At 50.3% G+C, this 19771-nt stretch overlaps 1 long non-coding RNA gene across 1 annotated transcript; it reads left to right on the forward strand.

Moving 5' to 3' along the window:
* The first annotated feature begins 12110 nt into the window (after nucleotides 1–12110).
* On the forward strand, nucleotides 12111–13639 carry LOC138481751 (uncharacterized). The gene is made up of 3 exons (XR_011274380.1): nucleotides 12111–12303; nucleotides 12919–13035; nucleotides 13134–13639. It is a non-coding gene; the product is annotated as an uncharacterized lncRNA (long non-coding RNA).
* The last annotated feature ends 6132 nt before the right edge of the window (nucleotides 13640–19771 follow it).

Consider the following 19771-nt stretch of genomic DNA (forward strand, 5'->3'; position numbering starts at 1 on the left):
TGCCCCTGGATGCTGGGGGGTGGGGGTGTTGGGAGACATGAGTGGGGGCCTGGTGGAGGGTGCCCCTGGATGCTGGGGGGTGGAGGTGCAGGGGGACATGTGTGGGGGCCTGGTGGAGGGTGCTCCTGGATGCTGGGGGTGGGGGTGGTGAGAGACATGAGTGGGGGCCTGGTGGAGGGTGCCCCTGCACTGCTGGGGGGTGGGGGTGATGGGAGACATGAGTGGGGGCCTGGTGGAGGCTGCCCCTGCACTGCTGGGGGGTGGGGGTGATGGAAGACATGAGTGGGGGCCTGGTGGAGGGTGCCCCTGGATGCTGGTGGGTGGGGGTGCAGGGGGACATGAGTGGGGGCCTGGTGGAGGGTGTCCTGCACTGCTGGGGGGTGGGGGTGATGGGAGACATGAGTGGGGGCCTGGTGGAGGGTACCCCTGGATGCTGGGGTGTGGGGGTGCAGGGGGACATGAGTTGGACATGAGTGGGGGCCTGGCGGAGGGTGCCCTGCACTGCTGGGGGGTGGGGGTGGTGGGAGACATGAGTGGGGGCCTGGTGGAGGGTGCCCCTGGATGCTGGGGGGTGGGGGTGATGGGAGACATGAGTGGAGGCCTGGTGGAGGGTGCCCCTGGATGCTGGTGGGTGGGGGTGCAGGGGGACATCAGTTGGACTTGAGTTGGGGCCTGGTGGAGGGTGCCCTGCAATGCTGGGGGGTGGGGGTGGTGGGAGACATGTGTGTGGGCCTGGTGGAGGGTGCCCCTGGATGCTGGGGGGTGGGGGTGGTGGGAGACATGAGTGGGGGCCTGGTGGAGGGTGCCCCTGGATGCAGGGGGGTGGGGGTGCAGGGAGACATGAGTGGGGGCCTGGTGGAGGGTGCCCCTGCACTGCTGGGGGGTAGGGGTGATGGGAGACATGAGTGGGGGCCTAGTGGAGGGTGCCCTGCACTGCAGGGGGGTGGGGGTGCTGGGAGATATGTGTGGGGGCCTGGTGGAGGGTGCCCTGCACTGCTGGGGTGTGTGGGTGCTGGGAGACATGTGTGAGGGCCTGGTGGAGGGTGCCCTGCACTGCTGGGGGGTGGGGGTGATGGGAGACATGAGTGGGGGCCTGGTGGAGGGTGCCCCTGGATGCTGGTGGGTGGGAGTGCAGGGGGACATGAGTTGGACATGAGTGGGGGCCTGGTGGAGGGTGCCCTGCACTGCTGGGGGGTGGGGGTGCTGGGAGATATGTGTGGGGGCCTGGTGGAGGGTGCCCTGCACTGCTGGGGGGTGGGGGTGCTGGGAGACATGTGTGAGGGCCTGGTGGAGGGTGCCCTGCACTGCTGGGGGGTGGGGGTGGTGGGAGACATGAGTGGGGGCCTGGTGGAGGGTGCCCCTGGATGCAGGTGGGTGGAGGTGCAGGGGGACATGTGTGGGGGCCTGGTGGATGGTGCCCCTGGATGCTGGGGGGTGGGGGTGGTGGGAGACATGAGTGGGGGCCTGGTGGAGGGTGCCCCTGGATGCTAGGGGGTGGGGGTGCAGGGGGACATGTGTGGGGGCCTGGTGGAGGGTCCCACTGGATGCTGGGGGTGGGGGTGGAGGGAGACATGAGTGGGGTCCTGGTGGAGGGTGCCCCTGCACTGCTGGGGGGAGGGGGTGATGGGAGACATGAGTGGGGGCCTTGTGGAGGCTGCCCCTGCACTGCTGGGGGGTGGGGGTGATGGGGGACATGAGTGGGGGCCTGGTGGAGGATGCCCTGCACTGCTGGGGGGTGGGGGTGCTGGGAGACATGTGTGGGGGCCTGGTGGAGGGTGCCCTGCACTGCTGGGGGGGGGTTGCTGGGAGACATGTGTGGGGGCCTGGTGGAGGGTGCCCTGCACTGCTGGGGGGTGGGGGTGATGGGAGACATGAGTGGGGGCCTGGTGGAGGGTGCCCATGGATGCTGGTGGGTGGGGGTGCAGGGGGACATGAGTTGGACATGAGTGGGGGCCTGGTGGAGGGTGCCCCTGGATGCTGGGGGGTGGGGGTGATGGGAGACATGAGTGGGTGCCTGGTAGAGGGTGCCTCTGGATGCTGGGGGGTGGGGGTGCAGGGGGACAGACATGAGTTGGACATGAGTGGTGGCCTGGTGGAGGGTGCCCTGCACTGCTGGGGGGTGGGGGTGGTGGGAGACATGCTTGGGGGCCTGGTGGAGGGTGCCCCTGGATGCTGGGGGGTGGGGGTGATTGGAGACATGAGTGGGGGCCTGGTGGAGGGTGCCCCTGGATGCTGGTGGGTGGGGGTGCAAGGGGACATGAGTTGGAAATGAGTGGGGGCCTGGTGGAGGGTGCCCTGCACTGCTGGGGGGTGGGGGTGGTGGGAGACATGAGTGGGGGCCTGGTGGAGGGTGCCCCTGGATGCTGGGGGGTGGGGGTGCAGGGGGACATGTGTGGGGGCCTGGTGGATGGTGCCCCTGGATGCTGGGGGTGGGGGTGGTGGGAGACATGAGTGGGGGCCTGGTGGAGGGTGCCCCTGGATGCTGGGGGGTGGGGGTGCAGGGGGACATGTGTGGGGGCCTGGTGGAGGGTGCCCCTGGATGCTGGGGGTGGGGGTGGAGGGAGACATGAGTGGGGGCCTGGTGGAGGGTGCCCCTGCACTGCTGGGGGGTGGGGGTGATGGGAGACATGAGTGGGGGCCTGGTGGAGGCTGCCCCTGCACTGCTGGAGGGTGGGGGTGATGGGGGACATGAGTGGGGGCCTGGTGGAGGATGCCCTGCACTGCTGGGGGGTGGGGGTGCTGGGAGACATGTGTGGGGGCCTGGTGGAGGGTGCCCTGCACTGCTGGGGGGTGGGGGTGCTGGGAGACATGTGTGGGGGCCTGGTGGAGGGTGCTCTGCACTGCTGGCGGGTGGGGGTGATGGGAGACATGAGTGGGGGCCTGGTGGAGGGTGCCCATGGATGCTGGTGGGTGTGGGTGCAGGGGGACATGAGTTGGACATGAGTGGGGGCCTGGTGGAGGGTGCCCTGCACTGCTGGGGGGTGGGGGTGGTGGGAGACATGAGTGGGGGCCTGGTAGAGGGTGCCCCTGGATGCTGGGGGGTGGGGGTGGTGGGAGACATGAGTGGGGGCCTGGTGGTGGGTGCCCCTGGATGCTGGGGGGTGGAGGTGATGGGAGACATGAGTGGGGGCCTGGTGGAGGGTGCCCCTGGATGCTGGTGGGTGGGGGTGCAGGGGGACATGAGTTGGACATGAGTGGGGGCCTGGTGGAGGGTGCCCTGCACTGCTGGGGGGTGGGGGTGCTGGGAGACATGTCTGGGGGCTTGGTGGAGGGTGCCCTGCACTGCTGGGTGGTGGGAGTGCAGGGGGACATGAGTGGGGGCCTGGTGGAGGGTGCCCCTGGATGCTGGGGGTTGGGGGTGGTGGGAGACATGAGTGGGGGCCTGGTGGAGGGTGCCCCTGGATGCTGGGGGGTGGGGGTGATGAGAGACATGAGTGGGGGCCTGGTCGAGGGTGCCCCTGGATGCTGGTGGGTGGGGGTGCAGGGGGACATGAGTTGGACATGAGTGGGGGCCTGGTGGAGGGTGCCCTGCACTGCTGGGGGGTGGGGGTGCTGGGAGACATGTGTGGGTGCCTGGTGGAGGGTGCCCCTGGATGCTGGGGGGTGGGGGTGCAGGGGGACATGTGTGGGGGCCTGGTGGAGGGTGCCCCTGGATGCTGGGGGGTGGGGGTGATGGGAGACATGAGTGGGGGCCTGGTGGAGGGTGCCCCTGGATGCTGATGGGTGGGGGTGATGGGACACATGAGTTGGACATGAGTGGGGGGCTGGTGGAGGGTGCCCTGCACTGCTGGGGGGTGGGGGTGATGGGAGACATGAGTGGGGGCCTGGTGGAGGGTGCCCCTGGATGCTTGTGCATGGGGGCGCAGGGGGACATGAGTGGGGGCCTGGTGGAGGGTGCCCTGCACTGCTGGGGGGTGGGGGTGATGGGAGACATGAGTGGGGGCCTGGTAGAGGGTGCCCCTGGATACTGGTGGGTGGGGGTGATGGGACACATGAGTTGGACATGAGTGGGGGCCTGGTGGAGGGTGCCCTGCACTGCTGGGGGGTGGGGGTGCTGGGAGACATGTGTGGGGACCTGGTGGAGGGTGCCCTGCACTGCTGGGGGGTGGGGGTGCAGGGGGACATGAGTGGGGGCCTGGTGGAGGGTGCCCCTGGATGCTTGTGGGTGGGAGTGCAGGGGGACATGAGTGGGGGCCTGGTGGAGGGTGCCCTGCACTGCTGGGGGGTGGGTGTGCAGGGGGACATGTGTGGGGGCCTGGTGGAGGGTGCCCCTGCACTGCTGGGGGGTGGGGGTGCTGGGAGACATGTGTTGGTGATCAGTAGTGCAAGGTGACATGTGGGTTGGCTGGGGGGCATGGCCATGGTGGATGGGTTGCCTGTGGGACATGAGCAGGGGTGCAGGGTAGTCCCCTGCGGTGTGGGCTGCCTGCAGGGGCCGTGGAGGGTGTAGAGGGAACACCTGGGAGGACCCACACGGCCAAATCACGTGTAGCATTCCCCGGCACCACCGAAATACACGTACCCTGCTGAAATCGCGTATGAATCTTCCCGCACACCTCGGAATACATGTACCCAGGTCAATCGCGTGTGGAACTTCCCGCGCACCCGAAGTACATGTTAGGGAGAATTCTCTGTTTAGGCTGAATTTCCTAACCTAGTGAGTCCCCCAGCAGCTTTGCTGGATTTCTGGAGTTTGTTTTTTTCCATCCTGCCAAGAGTGAGACTCTTTTTCTCCCACTCTTGGACATGAATGTGTGTAATTCCTTTGAATGTCAATGTGTTCTATGGGCTATGGGGTCCTTTACTCCATAGGGTCTCATATGTTTTGCTATGTGTGTTACACCGCACCCTCCGTGCCGTAACACTGGGGCGTCCTAGCGGACCTCCCTCATAGACTCCATACCCGGGGACTGACTACTGTCTCCCCGGGCATGTAAAGTCACCATTGGCTTTACTAGACCTAAATTTACTAACAGAACTAGTACAAACCATCCTATTGTGGACGTACTAGTAGGGGTCATTCGATTACTCCTGGGTCTGTTATTCGAGGGGGCACTGTCCTGTCCCCCCTCGTCGAGTTTTGGCTGGTGGCAGTGGAAACTACTTGTTATGTTCGACCCTGAATATAACCCTATGGGATTCTTCCCATTGTTAGAGATTGATACTTTTTCTCGTTAGTCTCTAACATACCACCGGTCTACTTATCTTAAATAAGTCTATCGGCTGGTATTTTCTGCCAGAACTCGGTTTTTAAAATGGCGTCTGTGTTTGTCTCTGTGACTCCTAAACCAAAGGTCGAGCCCTTTGTTCCACTTTTGGCGGGCTTCTGTACAGAGACGCTCCAAAGTGGAGCCATTCTGTCTGGGTTACCACAGGGGTGTGGGAGGGGGTTTAGGCACCCTGGACCGAGTTGCCTTGCCAACTCCGGTCGCACTCTGGTGTGATTGGCCCAAGTGGTGAGCACCCCGCTCACCACTTAGCGTGTGTTGATTGACAGCTAGGCTGAATGAATGGGGGTTTTCTGCATAAAAGCAGGGCTTTTGGGACTGGATCTTCAGAAGTCGCCACAGGACCTAAGAATCCGACGAGGGTAAAGCTGATCCGACCTGCAACGACGACACCTCCGGTGGAGCCCTGCTGAACCGACTCACCACTTCCCGACTACAGAGGAGATCTCCCTGCCGGAGAGTCTCTTCCCCTGACTGGTGGGAACAACCAGTCCCTTTTGCTTTTTCTTCGCCTCAGGACGCAGTGGTCGAATTGCCCGTGCAGAGCACCTCGGCAACCGGATAGCCACTACCCCTGTACCGCAACCAAAAGGTGGTGCCTTGTGACGGAGCACTCCGCGGCTGGTCTCTTCCCTGGGGGTGCAACGATCTTCAACTTACCTTCGACGACGAGATCCCCTCTTCTCTTGGCAAAGACCGGACGTGCACCCACCGCCAGAAACAACTGCCCCCGCCGGAGCTGTCTCTCCACAATCAAGGTACTGTGTCCGCCTGGCTTCCCTTGTTGCCGGATAGAGTGAGGTGTCTTAATCCTCGCCTCTCCATAGGGTCGCCTCCAAGCTTTCTCTAGCGTGTTGTTCTGAACTGGTCCAATCTGCCGATAACAATTTGCTTCAAAGACTCGAACGCATTTCCACTAAGATACTTTTTTTGGGACATATCGCCTCGCCTCTCTCCGAGTGGGCCTGGCCTCTGAACTTTATGATCTACCGTGGTTCTTGTCTTCTTGCCTTGCATTTGTCTGTTAAGTATTGGAACCGTGTTGATTTCGTAACCTGCTTATTTTTCTCTGCTGTCCTAACGAATACTAGAGTGCCATCTAGGTTGAAGCATACACCTCTGTCTGCAAATAAGTGATGCTGGTAAAACCTAGACTTGTCGAACTATTGTTAGGGGGGTTGATCTTTTTCTTCGTAGAGTAATTGTTATTGAAGTGTTTGCCGTAATAGTGCCAGTGTTTTCTATAGATGTGTCGTTATAAATAAATACCTTTATATCTTTACACTGAAGCCTTGTTGCGTGTTTGCTTGTCTTACTGTGAAGAATTGCCCTATGTTGTATACTCCACATACTGCCTAACTCTTCTTGAGGGAAGTCTGACTGCTCAGCCACAGTTACCAAGTGAATCTGTGTGGTACAGACTGCTACCAAGTGGGTTTACTGGCAAACACCTGTAGTCCTAAATCTTTTGCAGTGGTCCCAGAGGGAACTGCACAGGTTTCCGCCTAACAGTACACATACCCAGGCCAATCGCGTGTGGAACTTCCCGCGCATCCTGAAGTACACGTACCCAGGCCAATCGCGTGTGGAACTTCCCGCGCCCGCGCACCCCGAAACACATGTACCCAGGCTAATCGCGTGTGGAACTTCCCGCTCACCCCGAAGTACACGTACCCAGGATAAACGCGTGTGGAACTTCCCGCGCTCCCCGAAGTACACATATCCAGGCCATTCGCGTGTGGAACTTCCCGTGCACCCCGAAACACACGTACCCAGGCTAATCGCGTGTGGAACTTCACGCACACCCCGAAGTACAAGTACCCAGGCTAATCGCGTGTGGAACTTCCCGCGCACCCCGAAGTACACGTACCCAGGCCAATCGCGTGTGGAACTTCCCGCGCACCCAGAAACACATGCACACGCTATTTTTCACACAGCGGGTGTCCGTGTTTGTCGGTACCCCTTTGCACCTCATTTGTCCTAGAGGGCCACTGTATGGACCATTCATCATGGCTGTATATGGGTGCTTTTAGTTAGCGCACATTTTGGCGCACATTTATTTCAAGCGCAGGGACACTACCGCCTGCTTTCTTGTGGCGTACTTGTTTGGCCCTGTGCGCGTCTTTCACCGTGCGCTGGTTTGCCCTATTTGATTCCATGAATACGGGTTGTAGGCGAGCGTGTGGGCATTCCGCGCACTTGCTTCCTGTACTTCCCCCGTGACGCCCATATTTTCACGCATTGTTCCCCATTCCGAGTGTTACACCCCGTGTTCCGCCTACTTTTGTGATTGCGCCGCGCTATGTGCGATTTCGCAGTGGCCGTGGCGCACGCTGTTGGATGACCTGTGCGCCGGTGTGCGTGGCGCACTTTTTCAGCGCACATCCAATGTTTTTCTCGCGCACGGACTTCCATGAATCGATATGCGCTGGTTTCCCTGCGATTTTCGCACTTGCACTGCGATTTTCGCACTTTTACTGCGAATCGCACGTTTTGGCACCTCTGCACGGGAATTTTCGGTGCACATTAATTCCATGAATCGACCCCTAAGAGTCTTAAAAGGAACATTCTCTTTTAACCACCAGATGGAGGGATAGACACGCACAGTCCAGATAAGGTTGCTAAAATTGTTTTTGTTGTGTGTGTGTGTGTGTGTTTGTATGTGTGTGTTTGTGTTATCCTACATACTATGTGCATCAGGAGGAACATTCCATTGCCTGGTGAAGATGACATGACACCCCAGATTCAGAGGAAGAGGATAATGATGAATCGTCCAGTAGAACAGAACAAGATACATGTGCTGGAGGGATGGGCACTTAACATGTAAATAACTAATGACCATTTTTTCTGAACACTGAAATTAATGTGTTTTTGGGGGTTTGGGGCAGTAAGCATAAAGGCTTTACCGCATGTGTTTTTCTTGGGTATGTCCAGACCCAGGCTAACCATGCAGTGAGTCATTTACAGAAATACCCCCACGTGCAGAGAACACCTCCTCCCCAGCTATCTCCCCTCTTGGTGCTGCACCCCATAGAATAAAGTTGTGTCCCATGATACATTTGTTTCAATTGTACACATAGCTCCTTTATCATTTCCTTTGCATGAATTCCTGTACAACATATCTATCTCTCACCCTCAAACTTACTATCTACCCAAGTTTGCACCTGCCTACCACTACTGAATGTGCTATTATTATTATTATTATTATTATTATTATTATTATTATTATTATTATTATTATTATTATTATTATTATTTATTTGTATATAGTTCTAAAAGAACTTTTACAAAAATGTAATCACAATTTTATTGAGCTATCTACAATTTGTACAATTCATACACAATGAAATCTTGAATGTTAAAATAAACATTTCACAATCATAATCACAGATACCAAGTACTGCAGTGCAGGCTGCAAGTCAATTACTTAATTTAACAACCTCAACAGGAATATACATTTCTGCATATGCCTTTTGACCAGTGGGGGTTCATCACTAAGTGCTAGTGCAAGTGCTTATCATATAGCTTATCTAAAAATCATTCCTTAAAACAATAAGATATCCTTCTAAAATCCTTCTAAAATCAAATATTTAATATGAAGGTTAAGGTGAGGGACCTCCACTATGTTATTGCTTATTATTATTATCAGACGGCAAGCACCCTTGAATTATACACCACAGGCGATAATGTGCTAGATGAGAACGTTCAGTTTCCGTGTTTAAGCAATAGGACCAAAAGCAGCCTTCCTTAATAGATTCATACATGACACCATGGGCCTCATTACGACACTTGTGGTCCCGTAATGAAGGGTGCCGGTACCGGACCGGCACCCTTCATTACGGGAGCGCTGTTTATGAGGTTCCCGTTGCGGGACTCGGAACAGCTGTCTGGTAAAACCAGACGTCCTTTCCGGGTCCCGCAAGGGGAAGAGGGAGGTAATAATGAGCCATTTGTAATGTGCCCGTTATTACCTCCCTCCCCATTCCCATTGAGCCCTAAATGGTTCCTTCAGGGAGGAATTACTGGGCCCTCAAATGTTGGAATGACCCGGTTATGGTAATGGAGCCCGGTCTGAAGGCAGCCATGGTGCTGTGGCAGCAGAAGGCAGCCACAGTTACTGCGCAAAATCCATTTGCGACAATTTTTCGCTGACCAGAAGTTTGATATGGAGAAAAAGGAAAGTGGTTTCCGTAATAAATCTTCCTTTAATCCACCTACGAGCAGCTATACCCCCGAAGCGGTGGTGTTTGCTAAAAGAGTGTGGCATGATTTACACCAGTTAGAAAGTCAAGGTTTAAAGAACTCGTTTCAGAATATCTCTAGGTTAGAAAGAAAAGCCCTTAAAAGCCTTGCTACAAATTCCGATATTATTTTGCGGAAAGCAGATAGGGGTGGGGCAATAGTTATGCTCAACCGACAAGATTATATTACTGAGTGCCAACGCCAACTACAAGACAGACATTTTTATCAATCGTTAGAGGTTGATCCGACGAAGAGACTTGCAACCTTGATTAATCATAAGGTTGAGAAAGCCTGTGTTAGAGGCTGGATCTGTGCGCAAGAAAGTGAATACCTTATGGTAAGGAATCCCACCATACCCAAATTTTACATCCTGCCTAAAATTCACAAGACCATGGTTAATCCACCTGGCCGCCCAATTGTGTCTGGAACTGGTGCTATACTCGAGCCATTATCAAAATTTGCAGATAGGTATCTGAAACCTTATGTACATACAATGTATTCCTTTGTGCAGGACACCACTGAAATCATTAACATAATCGAAGAAATGCAGTTTGATCCGAGTACACAATTACTCGTAAGTTTGGACATAGTATCACTCTATACCTGCATCCCACAACAGGAAACTTTGCAGGTGTTGGAAGAAGTGCTCCTAACTAAAAGAATGGAAGGTAACACACCAAACAGTTTCATCTTGTGGTGTGCAGAAATGTCACTTACTGAGATTACTTCATGTTCAATGGACAACTTTTTCATCAAGTCCATGGCACGGCAATGGGCTCCTCAGTAGCCCCTTCAGCAGAAAATGTATTTGTCGAAAGCTTTGAACGTAAGGCCATCTATAGTTCTACCATTCCATACTTTGGGAAGTTGGCCTTATGGCGGCGCTACATTGACGACATTCTAATAGTGTGGGATGGAACTACTGAGTAGTTCGAAGAATGTATGTCATGGATCGATGGTCAGAATCCGTACTTGAAGTTTACCTCTACACAGAGTAATCTTGAGATCAATTTTTTAGGTATTATAATCTGGGTTGATACTGACCGGAACATCTTACAAGTCAGACCATTCCATAAATTAACTGACCGTAACTCACTTTTAGAGTTTGGCAGCTGCCACCCTCGGCACACAAGGGAGAACCTGCCAGTTGGCTCATTTTCACGGTTAAAGAGAAACAGCTCAACAAAAGAGATTTTCCTGACGGAAGCCAATTCCTTGAGTGAGAAACTGACTGCTAGGAAATATCCAGAGAAGTTAGTACGCCGTGCGCTAAAAAGATCGAAAAACAACGACTGTGCGGGTTTGTTGGAATACAACACCAGAGGCAAAGAGCAAGATGGGATAGTGTTTGTAAGCACATCTACCCCTCAAACAAACCAGGTTATCAATATCATCAAGAGAAATTGGAGGATCCTGACGGGAGGAGATTGTCCACTCGATCCCCCATTATGTGCATTTAAGAGAGTTCCCAATTTGAAAGACGTAATGACAAAAAACGACATTTCAAAAAAACCGGCAAAACAAATGAGGATTACTGAAACATGGGTTCTCCCTAAAATATCAAGCCATGCACCTTGCGGCCAATGTGTCAACTGTCCTCAGACCAGCAGGACCACTCAGGTAGACATAGGGCTGGATAGACCTTGGGCTCGTGTCTTTCAGCAACTGCAACACGAGTAATGTCGTGTATGGAATATGGTGTCAGTGTGGAAAGTTAAACATTGGTATGACTAAAAGGAAAATTACGATTCACATTTCTGAACATAGGAGCTGTATTAAAAATAAGGTCATTACAGCCCCCATGGTCATTCATTTTTTGATGATGGACCATGGACCAAATGACTTTAAGTGGACAGTCCTACTCCATATTTCCTCGGGAAGTGAAATAGACATCTCTAAGAAACTACAGACAAAGGAACAGTGGCTCATCTTTTTGTGTAACAGAGCTGTCACCGAACTCAATGAAAGGGGGGATTGGAATAGCGTGCAATAGCATTTTAATTATGTTCAAGTAGTGTAACTACGACTAACAATCCCACTTTATTATGGGACCCCCTTTTAACCCCTTGGGTACTGGACTGAAGAGTCCATTTCACCAGTGTGGCTTGAGTCGTTGAGTTGCCATTTCCAAGTAAATATTGGTTACAGCCCCAATTCACCCTTAGAAATTTTGAAGTGTTTCTAGTGCTCATGACGATTACATCAACTGCCTTTGATGTTAAATAACCTCGTTCGAACGCGAGATGTTTTTTAACACTCGCATTTAGGGAATGTTTTAAAAGAACCAGCCGACTGGAGTAATTTATGATGACAGTGTTTACAACACTTGTCGCCGGGTCTTTTGGGCCGGACTCCCCCTGTTCATTAAAAGAGTAATGGTAATTGCAGGCACATGTGCTGCGGTCACTTCGCCTTTAAAAGAGGACGGTGAAATGCTCCTGCTTGCACCAGGCAATTGAGGCAACACGTAAGTGAGCATGAAAGACGCAACGCGAAATGTCAAGATAATTGAAAGTAAGTGCAGAGGTTTTGGACTGAGGAACGCTTACCATTTCCACTTGTTGAACGTAATTACATTCACGAGGTGAAAGATTTATGGCATTAGCTTTGTAAGGCTCACAGTCAACAGACGCACGGCTCAGGCGTGTTGTTGCGAGGTATATGGAACGTAACGTTATGTTGTTTTGTTTGCAGCCGGCTACAAAAGAATAGTCAAGCGGTTCCACACAACAGTGGCAATCCGACGCCGTAGCAAGAGGGGCTCTCCCGGCTACAAGATCTAGCGAACTTGGTCCAGCAACCTTCGCTTTTGAGTGAATTCATCGTTTGACGCGTAAGTGCCTCTTTCGCTGTTGTTTTGTCATGCATGACTATGACAAAGGGGTTAATATTGTTGCACGTTCGGGTCAATGCAAACACAATGCCAAAAGGATAAAAACAAGAGAAAGAAAACATTTTTTTTTTTTAAACGCCAGATATGTCACACGAGCGAACACAGTTAGTTAACCTTTGCCCTTAGAGTAAAACTGTTGTTTCATGCGAAAGTGCTTTTCTCTCTATAATAATTTCATTTATGCCCATGATAATGTGTATAGCATTGCTACACGGTCGAGTGGATGTTAACACCTTTTGAATAGCATTAAAATTAGAGAAGGAAAGACTGTTAAAAAGAAGGGGTTGTATGTGTTCCACACTAATGAAAGGATGAAGGTCAATGGCCCAATGCGGGACTAGTGTCCAGCTGCATTTTAGGGAAGGCACGAGAATAGACTGAAACCACCTATTGAGGTGGGTATCTTTAAAGTGTCTTATAGGCTGTTATCATTAGGACTACTACTATAAGAGAGGTTTTTCTTAAAATTATACTTTTGTGATGAACCAGAAATAAAATACTATATGTGCAATGAAGCTTGTTGAGCGGCATTTAGAGTTGTCGTGTTTCTTTCAGAACTGTAGCAAGACAGCAGCACCTGCACGTGTGGTGGTCAACTACTACGGTGGGTCGTTTGATTTTGGTAACGAGCCTATGTCACCGGGAACTGGTCAAAATATTGAAATTACCACGGTGAGTCAACCATGGGAGATCTAGCACTCAAATGGTATGACTATATGTAAGTAAATAGCCACATTACTTATTGCTGTTTTTTATGCTGTCCCCCATAGGAGCCTAGAGGAACATTTCCAGACAAAGTTTAAGAAGACCAAGAGAATCTGGTTGTCGAATTTCCCCTGCAGAAGTTCTATCACTTCTCTTACATCGTAATAAGAACGAAACACGTCAGGCATTGTGGTTGCTCTATCAATAGGCAACTTTATATAAAAATTAATTTAATTAATGAGAACCTTTCATTGAAAAGGATTCATCTAACTAGGGCACAAACTGGCTGGAGGGATCAATTCAGAACTTGAGAGCTCTCTGTTTTTGTGTATTCGACAGAGTCTATGTAACTTTGTATGGTGAGAGAGTGAGATTTAATATAGGTATGAGTGGTTTGTGAGTGATCAGCAAGTACGTCTGCACCTCGAGAGTGCTTCGTAATGTATAATGAGTTTTAGAGGTTAGAATGTCTATATTAAATTGTTTTTTAATAATAGGAAATGATTATATGAATTGTTTAATACATTTTTAATAGATTCATTATCTTAATAAAGTCATGCGTTATAATGTACTATTTTTTGAGTGCCGTGGTGTATTTTTAGTGAACAAACACAGGCTTGTTCTTGTATAGTGTTCCTCGCACTTCCTATGGGCAGCAGCGTAAAGGCAACAGGATTCCTTAGTCTGGAAGTTTGCACAAGCCCTTATTAGGGGGGTCGAATCTTGGGGCCATTTAATAATTTCCCCTCAATCTTTTTTTTGTATACGTGTGTATGGTGCTAATAGCACCATGTCTACCTCCAAACTCGTAATGAGGCCCCACATGTTCTATTGTATTCATATAATCGGTACACAAGGCTTGGCATTCTGTTAATAAGTGCTTTGAAGTCTCCAGCATCCCAGATGTTTTACACAACCAACAGATTATGTCTTTAAGTAAAATGCCCAAGGCAATTAACGTAGGGAGCTGATTGATTCTCAGCTTTAGCTTAAAAATCTGTGCCGATATATTTGGACTTTGACCCTCATTACACGAATGGCGTTAGGGATTTACCGGTACCGGTAAAATACCGGTACCGGTAAATCCCTACCGCCTTACTACGAGGTCCCTTTGCGGGTTGGGGGATAAAATCCAACCCGCTAAGGGACCTCAGAGCTAATTACGGCACCGCAAAATTGCGGTGCCGTAATTAGCGCCTTCCCCATTCCCATAGAGCCCTATGGGGCAGAAATGGGAATGGGGAAGGGCAATGGCGGAAGGGGGATTTACCGCCCCTACAACCTTGGAATGGGGCGGTAAATCCCCTTTCCGCCAAGGCGGTGCCGGTATTTTACCGGCATGAGCCATGGCGCTAACAGCGCCATGGCTCACCGCCTACCGTGTAATGAGGCCCATTGTCTCAAATATCTCTCAGGTTTTAGGTATTTGTGCACTAGCATAGCAACATAGAAATGGCTTCAGATTGTGGCCAGGTGGGTTTAATTGGTAATCCAATCCCATTGGTTTATTTTGTGCTTAAAAATAAATGGCATGCTTACAAAGTTGATCCACCCAGAAAAATCGGGGTACCAGCTAATATCCTCGTATGTTTTATAAACCAAGGCATCAAACTGGCATTTCCCACTACATTCAGCGCCAGGGCTAGAGCCCAACAATGCAAGTAATTGGCATTCGGGAGACGTGTGTATTTTAAGATGAAAAACACCTCTTCTAATTAGCAACTCACTTTTAAGATACACCAGTCCCAAGTCTAGTCTAATATATTCCATGAGGTTGGATTTACACAATCTCAAAATGGTTTTCCAAAATGCGCCCTCAATTGTCTCCAGCCACTGTAGATCTCTCATGGCCAGGGCCTCTAACCCGCAGATGACCATGGGACAGAAGTGTTGCTTATAGAGGGTAAACATTCCCTCATTGGAAAAACCAGCTGTATTTCTGGCGAAATTACATATTAGATGGGTCATAGGCTTGGCGTTCACTTTTTTCATGGTCACTATGTATACGTAGGCCCTAATAGCGCTCATATCAAGACCCAAATATGGGTACGATATCACGTAGTCCACCTTCCCAAGTGAGGACTGGAAATCAAGGAATTGCACCTTTTTTGTTGTAACTGCCATGATCTTAGTTTTCCCCATATTTATTTGCATCTCATTTACAGCCGTGTAACTAATCAAAGTTTTAAACATAGCTTTAGCTCCCATATAGGTGTAATTAAACATAACCAGATCATCGGCGTACAGCATACAGGGGTAGAAGCTACCACTAACCATTGGACAGCCCCCCCTGACAGCCGAAAGCCGAGCCGGGAGATCGGCCGTTAATAGATTATAGAGCAGCCGCGCAATAGTGCAGCCCTGCTACATTCTTTTCCTAATGGCAACTTGCCTGGATAAACTCCCCTCTTCGTTCATCCTTACACATGCCTGAGTGTTAAGGTGCATCCTCTTAGTATCGCAACAATGTGTGTTTCCCTTCGCGTAGTTCTTTTAGCATCTCTAATAACACTATCATACTTATGCCGTGGCGTATCACATATGTAATCCTGCCTTTTATTACTGGCAACAGCATCATTGCTTGTCATACTCCCAATCCACAGCTCAGTTTCGTTCCCACTCATAGATTCCATTGTTAAAAAGTCAGGTTCAATAAGTCCAGCTAAATAAGCAGCCATTCTCTGTAAATTCTTCCCAGACCAGCGAATATAATTGCCGGCAGGTTAGTGCGGACATTAATACAGCAGCGTCTAGTATGTTGTAAATCAATGTACAATGGTAAAATATCATGATCACTGCTGTCTATGGGATGCACCTTGAGCTCTTGGGTCGGGGGCAAACATGCATTATTACCAAAATAATAATCTAAAGTGGCAGGCCACTCGTTTCCCCTCCAGGTGCACCTACCTGGGACGTCCCCAACAGTTTGGGGCCAATCAACATACACAATTCCCATTTGTGAAGGAAGTCCACCCATACCTTCCCTTTATGATTACTACGACTGTGCGACATTACACACTTTTTAAAAACATTACTATAAGAAGCAACTTTATTTTCATCTGTGCACTTTGCATTAAAATCCCCACCCAATATAATCGCGTATTCAGGGTTTTCCCTACCCCGATCAAAAAGAGCTCCTCAAGAACAAGTTAGACCTCGTACAATACTTTAGTAGTGGGGGTATGTAAATATTAATCAACTTTCATTTCCAATCAATCTCCTGGCTATCCTGCCAGACCTCTACGGCAAGGGCGTTTTCCACATCCGAAGAACATACCACCTGGCGGGAGTGAAAACAATGATTAATAGCAATTATAAGACCTCCAAAGGGTCTGCCCTTGGGGCCCTTTTTCGCCATGACTTGGTAAATAAATACTCCTCAACCTAGAGGGCACTATCCAACTAAGATTCTTGGAGCATAAAATGTCATTGCCCATTAAAGTTACCAATGTCCCATTTTCCCGAAAAAGGTTGCAGAAGCCTTGAGTTTTCTAGCTGGCGATGTTAATCGGTCAGTAGTGCCTATCTTGTAGCAGTTCTGAGGGCACCTCCAAACACCCATCCCAGGTTATTCCTTCATAGTTCGAGGCCAACATCTTGTCACGCCTGCTGTTTATCTCCCTTAATGAGTCGTAGCACAACCCCCCTCTTTGTGTATTAGGGCCATCCTCTGGTGGCACACTGTTAATTTCAAACTAATCATAGCCAGGGCATTTGCATTAGCATACAGCAAAAATACAACTGGGGGGGTAGTATATTCGATCAATGCTCAGTTTGATATACTTCCCATTTTAGGAGCTTTATCTTAAGCATATCTTCGGATACGATGGCAGACAGCCAGAGTACTGCAGCCCAAAGGTTCAAAGGAGCCGATCTGTTTAAGAATGGCTTATTTCGGTGGGATTGATCTCATCCAACCTCACTGATTCACCCAATATGCGTTGACCCAAAGGGACATTATTAATGGGTCCTGCATGGCCCCCAGTGTCTTCTTCCCTCCTACCACTACCCACTCTGGGGGAAAGGGGTCCCACCAGGGTTACCCAATCAGAGGCCACATGATTAGGGGCACTTGCACCTGCATTCGCAAGAGATGTTTTTAAACTAGCCACGAGCCATCCGATTTGGGGTTCCCTCTAATGAGATCACACATGAAAATACTTCCAGTATTATCACTCTTAGTAAGCTTGTGGGAACTTGTGGCCTGCATGTACCGTCTCTGTGTTGGGACCAGCATTTGTGGCATAGCACTTCTGCGGGCCGACTCATACAATGGTCCATGAAGGGACACCATGCCTCTTGTACCATCGCCTTGCATTCAGGTTATCAGAGTAGGTACTTTTGCATGTTTTGGTATGTTACTAATTTGAGGAAGACCTCTAGGCTCAATATCCAGTCAATAAGATGTAATGAGGTCCACCTTATCATTGTGGAGGGGGACGTTGGCCTGGTCCTCGGGAGTGGGTGATTTCATCATTGAGATTTCTGCACATTGCGCATCCAGCACATCATCCTCAGTGGGGGCCGCAATATTTACAGAGTCTTGAGACTTCCATGTGATGTCAAGGCTATCAGAAGTCTCAATTGCTCCACCCGGGGTATCCAATACCACATCCATCTTGTCCTCCACCTATTTTACACACCTTTCCGAACTTCGGTGATCAGCATTTCTGGAAGGCCTAGACTTCCCTTGGGTAACAGCAGTCACTGGTTGCTTCATATGATGCTGTGCTTGGCCGTTTGGCTCCATTATTGTGCACATCCTAGTGTGTATTATTCGCTGATCCAAAGCAACAATGGTGCAGAAAGCAAACACTGCTTCAGTTTTTGCAAGCAATTCTGGAAGTAGATCAAAATGGGGTCTTCATGTTCAAGCTCCCTAGGAGATGAGAAATGGGCTCGACAAGCATTGCTTTGTGGTACTAAGGTGCCCCTGGGGGCACCAAGATATTCAAATTAGGGCTATCGGACTAATTAGAAGATGTCAGTGTTCCTTGTCATTAGGGTCATTCCCAATTATTTTTGTTTTATGTTTTTGCACAAATGTAGCAGGGACACGTTATTGTCTAAAGAATGCTGTGTCCAAGAGAGCAGCGCGACAGAAATAGTAGGAGGCTGATCCATAGATTGGGAGCTCAAAGCCAAGTCCACACAGCCATACTTGCAAAAGGCAGCTGTAGGTGTCGCTGCAGGCTTAGCCAATTGGCCCTTTCCTGCGAAAAAGCCAGGGATGGTTGTGCAGCACCACCAGCTTTTCCACTGGTCGTTCCATCTCTTTTCCCCTTTTTCGGTTTGGGGCCACTTATTGAAATGTTTCTTGTTTGCGCTGGGCTTCTTGGGTCTTCTCCTTTGGCTGCCATTTCAGTACATAATCCCTGCCTTAATGATGGCTTTAATTTGTATTATTCTTAAATAAAATACAAAGTTCTCACAAGAGCGTGTGGGCCAGAGGCCGTAATTCAGGCGTGCAAAATGAACAGGCCAATATTATAGTAAATGTCCACTCGAGTGCAGTAGATCAATTGCAGGCCGAGCGAGAACTGAAAATTGCCTTTTTGAAATGCAGGTATTATCTGAGGCAAACCAAACGAGTCGTGCTCACACTTAAAGCTTGATGTTTACTATCTTCTTTCAATGCCGGGAAAGAGACACAAGTTGCGCATGAGATATGCCCAGTTGTGTGACCAGCCCCAACAATTCCAGACAATGCAAATATTGCACCACTATGGGGAACAAGGTGCAATCAGAGTGGGCAGGCCTTGCCACCCTGGGTATCCGCCCGTCCAACAATGTCTTAGCTCGAGCACCACGACCGGCACTGGGGAAGCGTTTGTCAGCCGGCAACGTTACACAGTGGAAGTTCAGCGATTCGGTCCTGGCTGTATCACAACCACCCATAACATCGAAACACACTGCAGCACATGTGCCATTATACTCCTCCTTTGCCACTGTGACAGTCAAAGTGCTTTGAAGCCATAAACTTAGGCAGGAGACAGTATATAAATGCAATACAGCATAACTATCACTGCAGTAAAATCTATGACACAAACCAAAAGACTACCAGATATTTACTCCTAATTTAAATTTCATGTATTTATCTACTGGATAACACCCATTACCTTTGTCCACCCTCAATCTTTAACACAAAAGTCTTCCCTCCACGCTGAATCTTAAACAACTGAGTCCTCGCTCTACCTACAGTCCCTAACACTGAGGTCTTCTCTCCTCCCTCAATCCCATCTGAGTGTCATTTTAGAGTCTAGCAATGATTTGTTGCTGCATTTTTCTTGGTCAGAAGCCACCTTTGGTGAGTGAGTGGCAGTGTGTAATTACCTCAAATGAGGACTCGATGCTTGTGATCCTTCTGTGGGTGGGACAGAGGCAGAATTGATCCAATAAGGGACACACATGTGTTGCAATGTGAGGAGATGTGCCCTCTGGAAATTCCTCTGGCCAGCTGACACTGCCTTGGAAAGCTCCATCATTCCCTTGACTAACTGAACAATTGGTTGCTGTTGCATCGGTGAGGTAGCAGCACTGATGTGCAATGTTCCTGACTATTCTCCTTGAGGCCACTTGCACAGCAACCTGCATTATCTGTGCAGGTCTCATGTGGAATGCTGTGGGGTGTTCTACTTTCTGCTTCTCTTGTGAGCCTTTCTCAGAAGGCAATGCATCACTGGACAGGCGATTATATTGGCAA

This window comes from Ambystoma mexicanum, chromosome 5p (assembly GCF_040938575.1).
Source record: "Ambystoma mexicanum isolate Mex_15411 chromosome 5p, UKY_AmexF1_1, whole genome shotgun sequence".
Taxonomy (NCBI): Eukaryota; Metazoa; Chordata; class Amphibia; order Caudata; family Ambystomatidae; genus Ambystoma; species Ambystoma mexicanum.